Source organism: Saccopteryx leptura, chromosome 6 (genome assembly GCF_036850995.1).
Source record: "Saccopteryx leptura isolate mSacLep1 chromosome 6, mSacLep1_pri_phased_curated, whole genome shotgun sequence".
In the NCBI taxonomy this organism is placed as follows: Eukaryota; Metazoa; Chordata; class Mammalia; order Chiroptera; family Emballonuridae; genus Saccopteryx; species Saccopteryx leptura.
This window is the reverse complement of record NC_089508.1, coordinates 100,480,485-100,498,626: the sequence shown is the minus strand read 5'-3', so window position 1 is coordinate 100,498,626 and position 18,142 is coordinate 100,480,485. Positions and strand designations below refer to the sequence as shown.

Genomic DNA, 18,142 nt, shown 5'->3' with positions numbered 1-18,142 from the left:
AGATAGACTCATGCTGTGCTCTGACCAGGATCCACTCTGAAACGCTCATCATGGACAGATGCTCTTCCCATCTGGGGCCATGCTTGCAATCAAGCTATGTTTAACATCTGAGGTGGAGGCTCCATGGACCATCCTCAGCACTCAGGGCCGATGTGCTCAAACCAATTGAGCCATGACTGTGGGAGAGGAAGAGATAAAAAAGAGAAGGAGTGGAAGTAGGAAAGGTGGAGAAGCAGATGGTCGCTTTTCCTGTGTGACTTGACTGGGAATCAAACCTGGGACATCCACACACAGGGCCGATGCTCTACCACTGAACCAACTGGCCAGGGCCTAAATTATAAATTTTAAGCAAGATAAAGGACCTGTAGTTGGCACAGTAACCAACACACTTCTGGTCCTCATCAAATATTTAATAACGATAGATGCATAGTTAGTTGTTTGGAAATACTTTTTTTCTTAACCGGTTAGAGGTTTTTGCTTATTATTGTTTATTATTTTGTAGACATTAACAAATGTCTCTTAGGCATTACTTTCATTTTCCTATACACTATAAATCATAGTACAAGTGCTACATAGATGCTGATTTTTATTTTTTTGTAATTTCATTAGCTTTATCAATTTAACAAAATATGCTACCGTGTAAAATGTGACACAGTGTCTGTGTCACATTACTATCAAAGTCATATGCTATCTTCCATTTACTCACTTTAGGAATTCAATATTGATCTTGATCACATTGTCGTATATTCAGATTTTATCTAAATATTTTCCAAATGTTGAACTTCAGTGGAAAACTTGTAATTTTGTTGCTATTTTAAAAAGTATGTTTTATAACCTGATAGGCCCTTCCTGGAATGATTATTTTGATAGTGTGCTTATAAAGGGAAAATATATTAAACATGTGGATTTTGTATCTGAGATAATATAGGTCCTTAATATTTATGGCAAACATTTAGTTAACCTCTTGATATTTTAGTATTTTCCCTTTGAGATTTTTTCTTTATCAGCCACTTGTGTTTTGGTATCACTTAATAACTGAGTATCTTAAGCAAGAAATCCTTTTTGTTTCTGGAATTATAAATATTACCCATGCACTGTAGAAAACTTAGGGAACACAGAGAAGTCTTGTGCAGGGGCTACCGGGTGCCTTTCTAATCTCCCTTTCTTCGTTAATTAGGAAAAACAGCAGCAACAGCAGTAAGATTGGCTTGTCTAGACTGTATATCCTTGTCATGCTGTAGATGGGTATGCTCCAGCCAGGAGTGCTGTGTGGGCTTTCCGAGAAGTCATCTTAACAGCAAGGGGTTGCCCTTATTTCCATCTTCCTCCATCCTGCTGACCAGCACAGACACCTGAGGGTTGAAGCTCCACACCTGCTGGACAGTGAAGTCATACACTAGGGATGGCCGAGGGATGAACTATCAATAACTGCTTGCTTGGACCCTTCCTTCCAATTCTGGGCTGTCGACCTCCAGACATTTTTTATTAAATGTGGAAGAAAAAAATAAACTATTTTGTTTAAACTATTGTTATTTGAAGGCAATCATCTGTTATTCTGCTGTACGGGGATAATAGTTACTTTTCTTCTTCTAGTCTTTACCTATATCTATATTTGATACACATATATATACATTTTGCACAGACAAACCCATACGGAGCTGTTTATAGCATTCTCTACTGTGTTTATATATTTTTGTCTCAATATTAAATCATCATTTTTCATGTTATTTTTAAACATTTTTATGTCTATTTGACATGTGAATATACCATAATTTGTTTATACCACTATTTTTGGATATTTTGTTTTACTAGATAAAGTCATTTTGATCTATTCTAGGAATATTTTTATTTATATTTTAATTGAATTTATGTGTGTCAAAAACCCTATTTCAGCTCAGCACATGGAATTCACTCTTTATATTTCCAGGAGCCCTTTCCTTTGAGGTAGATGCCCTGGCTTTGCTGCTACCCTGATTCTTCTTTAATTCTTTGCAGCTACCTCTTGTATAGCACTAGGCATTCTGCTATAACTATGTATTTTCTTCTGTGCTTATCTCACTTGCCTTTGAGGGAAATCTGGGGCTGAGGTTGGTTATTCATTGAATATTTGGTTCACTGAGATATCCCAGTCCCGCCACACAATAGCTCTCTGCTTCTTAAAGCTTGAGTTTCCTAACGTTAAAATAGATGTAATATTTTTTTTCCCCTATTAGTCTCTCGAGGATATGTGACATGTGCCTGTGTATTGCTTAATACAGTACTGGACCCAAGGTCAATACTTAATAAATAATCTATTACCTTCAAGTCTTTGCTCTAATGTCATCTTTTAAATAAGGCCTATCCTGTACTGCACTTACCCATCATTCTTAATTTCTCACCTTGCTTTCTATAAAACATTCATCATGGCCAACATACTGTATGATTCATCTATTTATTTAGTGGGTCCTTTGTCCATTGTTATTTCCCACCAAAGTGGATGCTTCAATGTAGGCAGGAATGTTAACTTGTCTTTTACTTATTAAAAAATCTTGAGTCCATTGAACAGCCTGGCACATAGTAGGTGCTCAATATATATTTGTAGAACAGTGGTGATATTAGTACATTCTAAGATGTATTGAATAAACAAAAATGAGGAGCAATTTATAATTCTCCTTTTATTTGTGGTATTGAAGGCTCTATGAAAGCATCTGTAACTGTCGAGTTCCAGATGACATTTTTCGGACTCCATATTCTGTTGTTTGTCAGCATTTGCTGATGTTTTAGTCTGCAGCCTCTAGTTTTCTTCCTGTGCTTGTCTTCTATATTAGTTTTCTATAACTGCTGTAACAAAGTATCTTGGACTGGGTGACTTAAACCACAAAAATTTACTTTCTCATAATTTTGGAGGCTAGAAGTCCAAGATCAAGGTGTCAGGAAGGTTAATTACCTGTGAAGACCCCTCTCCTTGGCTTACTGATGGCCATCTTCTCTTTCTTTACATGGTCTTTCCTCTGGGCTGTGGGCCATAATTTCCTCTTCTTACAAAGACATCAGTCATATTGGATTAGAGACCACCCACATAAGCTCTTTCCCCCTTAATTGCCTCTTTAAAGGCCCTATTTTCAAATACAGTCACATTTGGAGGGCTGGGATTTAGGACTTCAGTGTATGTATATCAGGGTGTGGAGTGGGATTGGGGCGCAGTTCAGTTTATAACACCTTTTCTTTCTCTGAATAGTCCTTGCTGCAAGCTGCATAGTGGGAGAACTTCTCTGAATTCTCTTTTCTCATTTCAACTTTGGACACGGTGTTTTTGATAACCTTTGCCCAAAGCTTTGAGTTAGCCAGTCATTTCCTCCTCTTCACCTTTCCTCTCAATATCTAACCCTTTGCCCAGTTCATATTTCCAGGACTCTTTCAAAATATCAGGTTCAAAGGACACATTGCTTTCATCCCGATATGCTTACAGTCCTGTGAATATGTCAGCTTGGTTTAGTTTTGGAAGATAGTGGGTCAAAGGTGCACAGTTATTTTATTTTATTTTTTTTAAGTAAATAAGAGAGCTGAATTACCTATGGCACAATGTTGAGATGGACAAATTGTGATGCTGGTGCTGTTGATGTTTGTTTTATTCTACTCTGCAGTTTTCTCTTTGTTTTAAATCTAATTTAAAAATGGCAAGTGACATAGACTTTATGTGGGAGGGCAAAATAGAGGTATTTTCCCAGAGTTAAGGACCCAGAAAATTTACCACCCATGGAACCTATCTGAAAGAATTATAAAACCAGAAAAACCTTGGAATCTATTTCACTTCACTATGTATCCTTAGATTTTGTCCTAGGAAAGGTAGTATGTGAAGGTAATCAGGGAGTTTTGTACTCTGCTGAGAAATCCATGTGGCCTCCAAAACCCAGCAATAATGAAGTACTGGTATTTTCTAATGTATCACAACATTAACTAATCAAGAATGTTTTTAAAAATGGAGGTACTGATGAAGTAAATCTGGCATATCCAAAATTAATCAGAAAATCTTTTTATTGCAATGCTTCAAATTCAGCCAAATATTTCTAAAATATAGGCATACAGTATTTTACATACATTTAGACATATAAATATATATATGTTGTTTTGTGTATGTCATAAGTAGTTAGCAGACCTAAATGAATGTTATTAATGATTCAGGATTAATGTTTTAGTTTCAATTATTCACATCAGTTACTATTACTCTAAATATTACTGTAATGAATAATACTTTATATTTGATTTTATTTACATAAGCTTTAGGTACACAATATAGGCCTTGTGCTGAATATTTACTTGGAAAAGTCATAAATTATAAGTGCCCATTTAAAATAAATCTTTTAGCTACTATATTTCCTCATAATTTGTCCTTTGAGAGTAGATTTTTAGTTACTCAAGGGTCTATACAAATGAATTTGATTACCTCTCTACTTTTACAGTGTTAAATATTAAACTCTAAATACATATAAGAAAGCTGAATAAACGTCCTTTTCCCTAATGGCTAATATTTTTTAGAAAGCAGTTGATTGAAAGTGCATTGGTTTATGCATTATGAACCACTGTATTTTTTTATTTTTTAAACAATTACCAACCATGTATTTCAGGCCGTAGTAAAGCAGGGAGACCTAAAAGTAGTGGATTTTGTTTGTAGTTGTTTTATTTTTAATTTTTAAAAATAATTTAATTTGGAAGTGTGTTTTTTTTTTTTTGTATTTTAATGGCTGTATTTTTCATGTCCTGACCGTTTCTATATAATGTGGCATAACTGCACAGACAACATGTTCTAAGGTTTTTAAGTGGAAAATACAATACCAAATGTTTATAAATGGAGCCCCTCGATGCCCAGGATGCCCTGCATGGTTCCGAAGCTCAGCGGGGCAGTCTCCATCCCTCTGTTCCTGTCCAGCTCCGCGGCTTGTTGCGGCACTTGGGTGAGAAGATCCAGCTCCCGCAAAACCTTTCCTCCTCCCTCTATTTCTATCTTCCAAACGATGACCAATTCAAACCCTGGCTGTCTGAGGCTCTGGATCCCCATGTAGCTGGAGGAGGCCCCCTCTGAGAGGAGCACAGCCTCTGGGTACTTTTACTTGAAATGCTTAAATGTGCGCTTATGATATTCACTCCATTCCACAAAAGAGTGTACTGTAGACTTTGGAAAAACATAAACAGATCTCTTCTTTCTTCTGCTCTTGACACAAATTCACTTAATTCTGAATATGCAGAGGGCTCCATTATGCTGAGGTCAGTAATAACAGAAGATAAATTCTCCTTATTCTGGACCTTCAGAGTCTGAAATTCAACTTGAAATGCAATCATATGGCAATTTCCTGATAATCTTTGTCCCTGTTGAACTTTCTTTATACTCTTCTGTCATCTCAGTGCTTGTTAGGTCTTCTGTCTTATTGGAGTAATTTCTTATACTGATGTTAGTAAGCGTACTTAGAAATATAAATTCTGATTCTAAATGTCCAAGATTACTTCTCAGATCTTTTGAAGATTCTTCTTCTTCAGGATGTGATTGGTATGTTTCTTGAAGTGATTTTTGCACTCCAGCGGTGTCTTCCCCTGGTGCTGGCAGCTCCTCGAACTCCCGTTTCATGGCCTCAATCTTGGCTTCCAGGCTGCGGACCTTGGCCTGCTTTGCACCCACGGTGTGGTGCGAACGGAACAGATAGCCTGATGGGCATGCGCTTCTCACGGTTCTTCAAACTTCGTGCTCTGGGCGCGGACCATATACTAAGAGCTCAGCGGGGGAGGCGAGGTAGTATGTGAGATGTCCGTGCGTACAACCCGAGCTCACAAGGTATGCAGGGTTCCTTGCCATCCCCCCTGCACGTTGCCACAGCTGTACCCTAATAGTCTCTACACTTGGAGAGAGTTGGTTCACTCCAACCCGAAGCCCAATGGCACGGCGTTCAACCCGCGCTGGGGGGTTTGGAGCAACCCAGAAGCATAGGGCCGTCCTTGAAGAGAGTAGCTTCCTGGACTGTGGACTAATTTGGAAGTCTTTAAAAGAAAATAAACACTTAAAAAAGGGTACTTAGTTTCTTTTCTATCACTTCTATCACAGTTTATTTTTTGGAATTACATATGGTGTGGTGGTGCATGATCCTTTTTTTCAGTTTTCAGGGCATTTGAAGTCTAAATTCAGTCATGGATATAAAGATCTTCTACTGTGCAAAGAACTAGATTGAATCAATTTAACTATGCTTACAGGCAAAATCTAAGCTAACCATCCTAGTGAGAGGTCTATGGTTGTGACTTTATTATGATTTTCAGGAATCCTTTGTGGAATCTTCTGACTTGCCATTTCATCCTCTAACTTCCTACTAAACTGCATCCTTACCCCGTCTATCCCACTCAGGTCTGGCCTTCCCACCCATTGGCCTGTTTATTGGCCGTAAGAAGTGCATGTCCATTGCTCATCTCACAGGGCCTTCATGGTTCCTACCTTCTCCCCTTACCTGAAATCTGGATCATTGTTGACACTAGCCTTTCTCTCAGCGCTCTCTCCAGGGAGACTGCTTTCCCTACTGCCTATGACTTAGGAAAAGAAGAAGTTGATTCCAAGGGTGAATGTAAGGCCAGTATTCACGGCCACCATCACAGCCGCCTGGCCAACGCAGGTTCGCATTTGATTCTGACAGAAGGTAAGGAATCAACAGAGCCAAAAACTGGTGGTCCATTTTTCTTTATTCCAGACTCGCACTCGGCAAGCGAGTAAAAACAAACACACTGGGCTCCAAAACCCACTCATTCAGTGCTCACAAAGCTACTGACTCATTCAAGTTTTCCTAGAATCAAAGGCTTCTACCTCACCAGTCTTATTCACCTCTGTTCCCCATCTCCTTCTCCTCCACAAACTGGCTTGTCCTTTCCCCATTTCATCATTTTGGCTGCCTCCTTCATGTGGCTTCCCTGCCCTGCTACACTATGGCTTCTTCCTCTCCAAAAACATGATCATTCTTCCCTCAAATGGCCTCCTAGCTCCACCTTTTAAAACCTTTTGATGGGAAAGCCTTCCCTCAACACACATTAGCATAACCACGCCCATCCCAAGCTAGAAAGGCAACTATCTGTATCACCTGAGAGCAGCGGCCACCTTTAACAATAAGGGTGAGGAAAAATAACTATCTGCCCAACAGTGAGTCCAGACTTGGGTTATGTGATTTCTCGGCAGTTCCTCCCTGCAGTTCCAACTGCCTACTTCACACCAGCTGCTGCTCTTCATCTGTATTGGTGAGGTCACGTAAACTCTTAAGACATTGTTCTGACACCAGGGTTGCCAATACCTTGCTTACAGCTCTCCTTTCACCAGTCACCTATCATCATTCTTGAACTCTGTGTTTACAACATCACTTAATAGTTCTTCAAGTTCCTCAGTACCAGTGGTTACTTATTCAGCCCCCTAGCCTTGTAATAAACTCCCTGGGTTCCATACAACTTCTGGTTACCATATAAGTGTTCCTGGTTCACTGCTCTGATATAAGACTGAATGGTTTAAAATAATCAGCAATTCCTCAAGGCTTCCCCAAAAGAGTACCAAAATCTCTGTTTGACAACCCAGCTTCGGTACCCAAAATAAGCTAATTTGCTTCCAAACACCTTATTTTTCCAGCAGTGAGATATGATTGCTTCTTGTCAGCACACTCTTTTTGTTTGAAATGCCCTCTTCCATTCAGTCTGCTTCTGCTTAGCCCTGCAGTACTGAAAGCCTGGCACAATTGCCACCTTGTCCATAGAGCCTTTCTTGATTGTCTGTTCTAGTGAACCTCTCTTTCCTCTCATCTCCCATGATGCTTAGCTCATACCTTTTAAATTATATGTATTATACATTTCTATTTTAAATATGTTTTATTGGATTTTATGATGGCATGAAATATAAAAAGGGGTCCTGGACCTCAGGAAGAATGTGTTATTTATAACACATTCTTTATACCTGGATTTTTAAATAATTTCTTTGAAAAGCAAATCTCAGAAGTGACAAGCATTCAGTTTGGTCAGTGCAGATTGAGAAACGAGTCTTTGAATAAGAAGAGGCCAATTTGAATCAAAGTTGATCTAAAATAACAACTAATTTTTTTAAATGTACAGTGTCTTGGCTGTTGAGGTAAACTGTACTATGTAATTATAAGAATTTTTACCCAATAAAAAATAAAAAACTGAACATGTCATCCAGTTTTCAATTATTCAAGCCAGTAAAGGTGGGAAATAGAATATGAGATGGAAACTATTATTAGTGTTCATCAGTACAGCCAAGTTGCTAAGTAAAAGCAGTGAATACTTTTGACCTTTTCATTTATTTAGTTGCTCCAATATTTCTCTGAAATTAGTTCCTTTTTCTCAGTGCACTGGAACACCATTTACAGCATGAGTTTGTGGTATTTTACTTAAATGTACTTGTTGCTTGGTGTTCCTACATTTGTTTGTAGTTCTTTATTTTAATCTATCAGGTTGTAAGTTCACAAATGAGAAGGATAAGTTAGTTCCTCAGAGAAAAATGTCAGTCTTAGTGCAGTATTATGTAATGGAAGGTAGTAATTCATAGCATTTAAGAGCATTGTCTCTGGAGTCCACAGCCTGAATGTGAATCTTAGCCTACCATCTTTAACCTTTGACTAATTATTTAGCAGATATGAGTCAGTTTACTCCTCCTAAAATGGGAATGATATTTACTTCATAGAATGTAGGAGCATTAATGAAATAACTCTTATACAATGCTTAGTAAAGTACCTAGCACATAATAAATATTAGTAACTTATTGTTATTGCTATTTTAATAAATATGTTACAAGATAATGCCTCTGTTGTTTAATGAAATACAAAACAAAAGCACTGGGAGAAAATGCTATTGAAATTATCTATAACTGGAAAACCAAACACTAAGAATGTGCTTTGGTTAATTTGTGTTGTTCTAAGTTTTAAGGCTAGCTAAACCAAGAACTTAGTTCCATGTGAGGGGTAATGTTAAAGAAAAAGAATGATTTTACTGAAATACCAGTAGTGTTAGCACTATGCAAGAGAAAGAGAACAGAATTATAATTATTTTTTTCAGTCTCACTCATTTATATGTGTGTACATTAAGTCAGAATCTTGTGCAAAGAAAAAAATCATTAAAAATATCAGGCCTCTATTTCAAAGAAAATAAGAAAAGTTTGACAATGGTATGTCAACCCATAACAAAGTAGTTAAATGGTACAGTTATATTTTTGCCCAAATCTCAGCTTAGATTTATGAGTTCCCCCAGCCAGAACTGGAACAGCAGACGACTTCTGTCCCTAGCAGAGACAGTTTGATGAAATCCTGCTTGAAATAAATTCATGCAGTTTTAAAAAAATTAGTTTTCTGAAGACAAGCAATTTAATATTAAAACACATATAATTAACTTTTACAGAAAGACTAGGTTAGGACATACATAGAGGATCTCCACCAGGAAAGACTGAGAAGGACACGCTCTTTTGGAAGGGAGCTGTCTTCCTTTGCTCTGTACTCTGTCTTGAGAGGTTTGAATAGCTACTCTTGAGGGTTTTTCTTTTACTTTTTTTTCAAACTCACTACTGTGTATTCAGTAATGAGGCTGAGGGATAGGAGATAGAGGAGTAGAATGAATTTCTTTTTTTATATATGAAGTTGAAATTGATAGAATTCAACGAAAAGCAGTTTCAATGTATAGGAGGAAAAACCAACCAAGTAAAGTTCTTTTGGAGATAGCTCAGAAAATGGATATGTGTTCAGTTAGTTGTAAAGTAGAATCCTATATTATCCATATTCTTATACTGAAATGTTTCCTACTTAATGGGAAGGAGAGTCTGTTCAATTCTGTCTGCTCTGGAAGCAACAGTAACATCTGGCATAATCAGAATCCATTTCCTCTAAGCACACTGCCTTTGGTTTGTGAGTAATGGCTTTTATTTCAGTAGATACACGGAAGAAAGGAAGTTATCCATCCCACTGTGGGCAGCTGAATGTTCAAATGAAATTTTGGTTTCATAGCTGCTGTTTAGGCTCTTGAGAATAGTGCACACATCTGTGTGTGCGCACCCACGCGTGTATGTAGTTTAGCAGATTTATTATAAATGAATAGAATTTTGAAGATCATTTTGCCTAATATATTACTTTCCAAAAAAAGGGATGAGATCAGTGACTTACCTGTAGTTTCTTTTTTTCTTTTAATTAAGTGAGAGCACGGGAGGCAGAGAGACAGACTCCCACCTGTGCCCAGACCCGGATCTACTTGGCAAGCCCCCTTTGGGGTGATACTCTGCCCATCTGGGGCATTGCAACTAAGCAATTTTTAGTGCCTGAGGCCACGGAGCCATCCTCAGTACCTGGGGCCAACTTGCCAGAGCCAAGTGGGAGAGATGAGAGAGAGAGAGAGAGAGAGAGAGAGAGAGAGAGAGAGATAGGAGTGGGAGGGGTGGAGAAGCTGATGGTCACTTCACCTGTGCCCTGTCAGAGAATCGAACCCAGGACATCCATACACCAGGGTGACACTCTTATCACTGAGCCAACTGGCCAGAGCAACTTGTCTGTAGTTTCACAGTGACAGCGTGTTTGATGTGTAGAACTCCTTAAAGTACTGTTGACTCATCCACACGATTTCTAAAAGAATGGTCCAGGATAGGGAAAGCATTCATTAGGTGCCATCTTTCAAAAATGGATTGTTTTCTAACTCTAGGGTTGTACCAATTTACACTTCCACCAACTGTGTATTATATATATATATACACACACACACACACACACACACACATACACACATATATGTATATATATATCTCCAAAGGCTAGAGTTATATATAATTTATTTATTCATTTATTTTGAGAGAGAGAGAGACAGGAAGGGAGAGAGTGAGAGATGAGAAGCATCAACTCGTAGTTGTGCAACCTTAGTTCATTGACTGCTTCTCACATATTCTTTGACTGGGGGGGGGGGGATCAAGCTAAGAACCCTTACTCAAGCCAGTGGCCTTGGGCTCAAGTCAGTGACTTTTGGGCTCAAGCTAGTGATGTTGGGATCATGTTGATGATCCCATGCTCAAGCTGCTAAGCCTGCACTCAAGCCTGTGATTTGGGGTCTTGAACCTGGGACCTCAGCATCCCAGATCGATGCTCTATGCACTGTGCCACCAATGGTCAAGCTGAGATATATTTTTAAATAAATGTTTTACATTGATACGTAAAGACACATGCAGCCCCATGTTCATTGCAGCATTGTTCACAGTGGCCAAAACATGGAAACAACCAAAAAGCCCTGCAATAGAAGACTGGATAAAGAAGACGTGGCACATATACACTATGGAATACTACTCAGCCATAAGAAATGATGACATCGGATCGTTTACAACAAAATGGTGGGATCTTGATAACATTATACGGAGTGAAATTAGTAAATCAGAAAAAGCCAAGAACTACATGATTCCATACATTGGTGGGACATAAAAACGAGACTAAGAGACATGGATAAGAGTGTGGTGGTTACCGGGGGTGGGGGGGAGAGGGGGCGTGGGAGGGAAGGAGGAGAGGGGGAGGGGGAGGGGGACGGGCACAAAGAAAACTAGATAAAAGGTGACAGAGGACAATCTGACTTTGGGTGATGGGTATGCAACATAAGTGAATGACAAGATAATCTGGACATGTTTTCTTTGAATATATGTACCCTGATTTATTGATGTCACCCCATTAACATTAATAAAATTTTATAAAAATAAAAAATAAATAAATGTTTTATAGATAATGAATTTTAGGAAAAATAAATTTTGTCCTTATAACTTCTTTTCTGATATTCAGTTGTACGTCTAGTTTTATTTCCAAGTTCTCTGAAAGCTTAAAAATGTAGGTTACCTCAATAATAATAAGTCAGATTCCAAAGAAGAAAGCATATACAAAGTATGATTCCCAGGTACAAAGAGTGATAAAATAAAATACCACTGGTAGGCTAATTGATAAAAAGTATACTCATATGTTTCTGGGATTCATTTTCAAGATAAAGTGTTATTTTAATAAAATTATAAATATTTAATATTTTTACATAAAATAAAACAATATACCATACTTTTCACTCCATAAGATGCACTTTTTTCCCCAAAAAAATTAGAGGGGAAAATGCCCATGTGTCTTATGGAGTGAAAAATATGGTATTTTATTAAATATTTTAACACATCATTTGGTTCAGATATTTTTTTCTTATGTTTCTCCTTAAAACCCTAAGTGTGTATTATGGTCAGGTGCATCTTATGGAGCGAAAAATACGGTAATATGAAGAGATAATTGCACATAAAGTGAAATGATGAATTCTGAATTTTTTTGATTAATAAGAAAGGTTTTACCTAGTCACAATACAAACAAGGAATTAGTCCCGTTTTTATTATTCTCTTTTAATTTTCTTTGAGGAAGTTCTGAATAAGGGTGTCATTTTTAAAAAAAACTTTGAAGAAAGATATATATGCTCATCTCAATTTAAATTATTGTGCTAATCAAGAGAAAAAATAAACTTTACTATCTCAAAATTGAACTCCCTGTGTGAACAAAGCTAAGAGGTAAGTTGGTCTGAGAGAAAACAACATATATAATAGAAAAAAATAATAGAAATTGATAAGAAAAAAATACAAATAAGCCAATGGAGGAATGGGTGAGTGATAAATAAATTAAAAAAAAAAAAAAAAAAAGAGGAGGCCCTGGCCAGTTGGCTCAGTGGTAGAGTGTAATAATGTGGTATGTTTTTAAGATGGGTATAATTAGAAGTTAAAAAATAATGACCTGGTGCCCTGGCCAGATAGCTCAGATGGTTAGAGCATCATCCTAAACTGCAGCTGTTGCCAGTTTGATTCCTGGTCAGGGCACATACAGGAACAGCTTGATGTTCCTATCTCTCTCTCTCTCCCCCTCTTCCTCTCTCTCTAAAATCAATAAATGTAAAAAAAATAATTGAAAAAAATAATGATCTGGAGCACTAGCGAGTTAGGTCAGTTGATTAGAGTGTCATCCTGATACACCACAATTGGTTTGATCTTCAGTCAGGGCACATACAAGAATCAAGCACAAATCGTTATTTCTCTCACTCTCTCTCTCTCTCCACTCTCCCTTCTCTCTAAAATTAATTTTAAAAAATGGCCTAGATATAAATGCATATATTACATAGACACATCCCTCAAGCATCATTTTGAATGACAAAGTAACATACTTAGGGTGCATGACATATACATAAAAATAATTGTCAATTATAAAGTCATTTTGCTTATTAAACAATCATTGAATTGCTTGGAAGAATTACAGGTGGAAGAATACACAGCAGATTTAGGAAGGGATGGGTACACATGGGGGAACAAAAGAGTCTAAAAAGTTAAAAGCTCACTGCACTCATTGAGAAATGAAGACACATTTGAGTGATGATGGATCCTGAATGAGGAAAACTAAGTTTCGATCTTGTTCTGTCACTAACTTAACTGTGATATTAAACTGGCTTCAGTTTTTTTATCTACAAAACAGGACGATTTTATTAGGCCCTCTTAAATGTTTCTTCCAAACTTGAAAATTTTATGAACTTTGTAGATGTGTGACACTAGGTCTGTTTTGTAAACACTCTTTGAGCCAGTTTACTCATCTGTACAATGTGGACTAATAACAGTACCCACTTAATAAGATTGTTTTGAAGAGTAGATGAAATAATTTATGTAAGCACTTAGCTCTGTGTCTGTCACTCATCACTCAATAAATATAAGCTAATACTGCCATGACTTTAAAGATCAAATTCATGATACATCAATTATGGAATACTTTAATGATAAGTAATATATTCCTCATTAGAGACTTTTTTTTAATAATATAACAAGTTTTTCCAGGATATTACAATAAACTCAGTGCATTATGACTCCCAGGGACTCATGTCTTACATGAAATGAGCTGGCCCTGCTTTTTCTAAGTGTTGCTTAGATTGTAGTTTTTAATCTGGAAAGGAAAAGAATATAGTATAAGAAATAGGAAAAATTTTAAACACTGTGTTATATGTAACTTTTTCCTAACATACTGATTAGAGGTAGACTGTCTGAACTACGGTATGCTCTTTTTATTTAGTTGTACATTCACTGGTTGCCTCTCGTAGCTGCCTGACTGGGTGTCAAGCCTGTGTCAAGCCTTTGGCACACAAGATCAACACTTTATCCACTAAGCCAGGGGTTGGGAACCTATGGCTTGCAAGCCAGATGTGGCTCTTTTGATGGCTGCATCTGGCTCGCAGACAAATCTTTAATAAAGAAAACAATAACGTTAAAAATATAAAACACTTTCATGTATTACAATCCATTTATTTCCTACTGCTCATGTTCATGGTTGTGGGTGGCTGGAGCCAATCACAGCTGTCCTCCAAGACAACACCAGATTTTTATTGGATAATGCATAATGTACACGGGTCGTTGTATGGCTCTCACAGAATTATATTTTAAAATATGTGGTGTTCATGGCTCTCTCAGCCAAAAAGTTTCCCGACCCGTGCACTAAGCAATGTGGCCACGACCAAAGTAGGTCCTTTTTTAAGTCAGCTGATTGTTATGGGTAAATACAGTGTGTCCGTAAAGTCATGGTGCACTTTTGACCGGTCACAGGAAAGCAACAAAAGATGATAGAAATGTGAAATCTGCACCAAATAAAAGGAAAACCCTCCTAGTTTCTGTAGGATGATGTGGCAGCATGTGCACATGCGCAGATGATGACATAACACTGTGTATACAGCAGAGCAGCCCACGACCATGACATTTGAGATGTGGACGGTACAGAGGAAAGTTCAGTGTGTTCTGTGGCTCGCTAAATTAGAATCCGTGACCAAAGTGCAATGTGAATATCGGCGTGTTTATAATGAAGCACCACCACATAGGAATAACATTACTCGGTGGGATGAGCAGTTGAAGGAAACCGGCAGTTTGGTGGAGAAACCCCGTTCTGGTAGGCCATCAGTCAGTGATGAGTCTGTAAAGCAGCGGTTCTCAACCTGTATTGTATAGTAAATATGTATTTTCCGATGGCTTTAGGCGACCCCTGTGTTTTGGTCATTCGACCCCCGCGGGGGTCGCAACCCACAGGTTGAGAACCGCTGTTGTAGAGGCTATACAGGATTGCTACCTAAGGAGCCCTAAAAAAAATATGTGCGTGAGCCCACATCGAACTGCATAGGTATGAAACTGGGAGAGTTTTCCTTTTATTTGGTACAGATTTCACATTTCTATCGTCTTTTGTTGCTTTCCTGTGACCGGTCAAAAGTGCATCATGACTTTACGGACACCCTGTATGTACATACTTGAGGAAGATTGAAAAAATATTTTATTGAATAAACTGCATTTAATTCTTTAACATAAGAATGGAGACATAGAGTACCTTTGGGGTAGACCTGACTTAATTCTTAGATATAATTCAGTGAAATAATATATTACTTAAATGAGAAGATTTGACAGTGTGCACAATTTAATCGCACAAACTTCAACTTTGAATGTCTTCTTGGTGAATGAAAGCCCATTAAGGCATGTTTCAATACACACTCTGGGGTGGAGGGTGGGGTGGGAGGGAGGGAGAATTTGTAGTACACTGTATCTACTTTATGGCTACTGATTTAAAACAAATTTCAGATTACCCTTATTGTCTAATCATATGTTTGGGAGGATGGACTATTTATGAGATGTTAGCTTTCCAGATGCTCGAACAATGTGCTTTAAATGCTGCATTTATAAACCAGCCCCCCCCCCCCCCCCAAATGCAGCAGATTAGCTGTTTCTAATCTTTGAATTCAGAACAAATGTTAGAGAAAGAAACACTTGCAGAGCTGTGTGGTTTCTATTACCTCATTAAAATGTATTTATAAATGAAGTAGACAGAGGAGCAAATGTCTGCACAAAACATTACTACATTAATATTTTTTTTATTACAAAAGCACTTTTTATGAAATCTGGCAGCTTAAAGGAAGTAAGCGAATCAGTTGTATTTTTATTTGTGTGTTTTATTTCTCCTGATATGCAAACGCAAGTTTAAAAAATATTTTAGCAGTAAATAGAAACTTAGTGAAATAAAAGAAAGTAACATGTGACTAAGAACAACATCTGGTTCAAAGTATGCATAATGCTAGGATTTAAGTGGGAAAATTGTCTGAAATCGAATGAAGGTCTGTTTTTCTGAAATGGGATAGGTTTCTCTCTGCTAGTAGAGAAATATTATGTGATGATGGGCTTCATGCGTAAGGGTTATTTTTAAAAAGAAGGTTGCTTATTATATCAACAGTAGATACAAACAACAAACAAACATACAAACAAACTGTTTTTCCCCTCCAAATTAGAAATTTTGTTTAAAATACTTAGGTTAGAAAAACGCATGAAAAAAATTTTTTTAAAGGGAGTAAAAATAATTTGTATGTTACTAGAGTGATGAATACATGTCATTATACGTTATATATAAATATACTTAAATCCTACAGAAAGTACAACACCAAGAGTGAACCTTAAGGTAAACTATGGGTTTTGGGGTCATATAATGATTTGTCAATGTGGGTTCCTCAACAAAGGCGCCGCTCTGTTGATTGGGGGAGTCTGTGCACATGTGGGGGCAGGGATTACGTGAGAAATGTCCATGCCTTTCCCTCAATTGTGCTGCGAACCTAAACTGATTTTAAAAAGTTGTCTTTAAATTACAAAAAAAAAAAAAGTAAAAGTCAAAGCACACTATGACAGTCTTTCCTATTAAGTTTATAAAAGGCACTTTATTTTGGCTCCTATTTAAGGAAGATCTGATCGTGAACTTCCTAAAAGATCTTGTAATGGATCATTTCTTTTAAAAATGGACCTTATTCCTGTTATCAATTGCTGTGTTAAAAATTATCCCAAGAATTAGTGAGATATAACAGAAAACTATTTTTAATTAATAGATTCTATAGGTCAGGATGAAGAAGGGGCAGAGGGAGCTCTTTTAATCTGTATCCCATGATATCTGGGCTCCCCAATAGGAAGGCTTCAGTGGCTGGTGGTTGGAGGCATTTGGAGGCTTCTTTAGTTCCATGCCTGGCTCCTGTGCAGGACTGCAGAGCAGCTGGTTTCCAAGTGGGGCCTCCTAAGGGGGACAGTCTCAAGGAGAACTCCAAGAGAGCCAGAGAGAAGGTCCACTGTCTCCTAAGGACAAGCCTAGGAAGTTGCATACCATTATTTCCACTGCACTCTGTTGGTTAACGCAGTAACAAGCCTGTCAGAATTTCAGGGAAAGGACTGCAAAGTGTTGACAAAATATTGGTGGCCCTATTTGGAAAGTTACATTTGATAAACAGTCTAATCTTTAAAGTCCTACTTGATACAACTAAAATGTAAGTCAAACCATGTCATTATCCATTTTAAACTCTTTACTAGCTGCCCTTTTGGGGATTAGGTCATTCTCTATCCCATTGAAATTTATGCTATTTTTTAAAAATTTTAATGGGGTGACAATAAATCAGGGTACATATGTTCAGAGAAAACATCTCCAGGTTATCTTGTCATTCAATTATGTTGCATATCCGTCACCTTCTATCTGGTTTTCTTTGTGCCCCTCCTGTCCCCACTCTCCCTCTCCTCCGCCCCAACCACCACACTCTTGATAACATTATACGGAATGAAATAAGTAAATCAGAAAAAACTAAGAACTGCATGATTCCATACTTAGGTGGGACATAAAAATGAGACTGAGAGACATGGACAATTTATGCTATTTTTATTAGAGTGGAGTCCCCTGCCTTCAACAGCAATGACTCCTCACAGATGCACACACAGATGCATACATGCATATACACATGTTCAAACATGTGTATGACTTTTTGCCTGACTAGTTGCTACTTCTTATTGTCTGTCAAATGTTAGTTCAAGTATCACTTTATCAGACCTCATAACTGCCACACATCCCTCTTCTATGTGTACCTTTGTCATAGCACTCATGACATTGTAAAGAAACTGTCTCTGTATACATTGTTTTCCCCTTTGGGCTATGTTATCTGTATTTCACCAGGAAAAACCTATCTCATTTCCTGGCCATGTAATCTGAGACAGTTTCTCTTCTGAAACTCAGAAAAGCATACATCTTTTTATTCCTCATTAAGAAAAACTAGAGGCCCACTAGATTTTAGAACCAAAAGTATTATATCTTTT

General features: G+C 37.6%; 1 protein-coding gene and 1 pseudogene across 2 annotated transcripts in view; one reads left to right on the top strand and one right to left on the bottom strand.

Annotated features, from left to right (window-relative positions):
• The window catches only part of PRKD1 (protein kinase D1), a 387,321-nt gene that overhangs the window by 88,452 nt on the left and 280,727 nt on the right, over positions 1 to 18,142 (top strand). The window lies entirely within an intron of this gene.
• Positions 4,820 to 6,480, bottom strand: LOC136375933 (centromere protein P pseudogene; annotated as a pseudogene).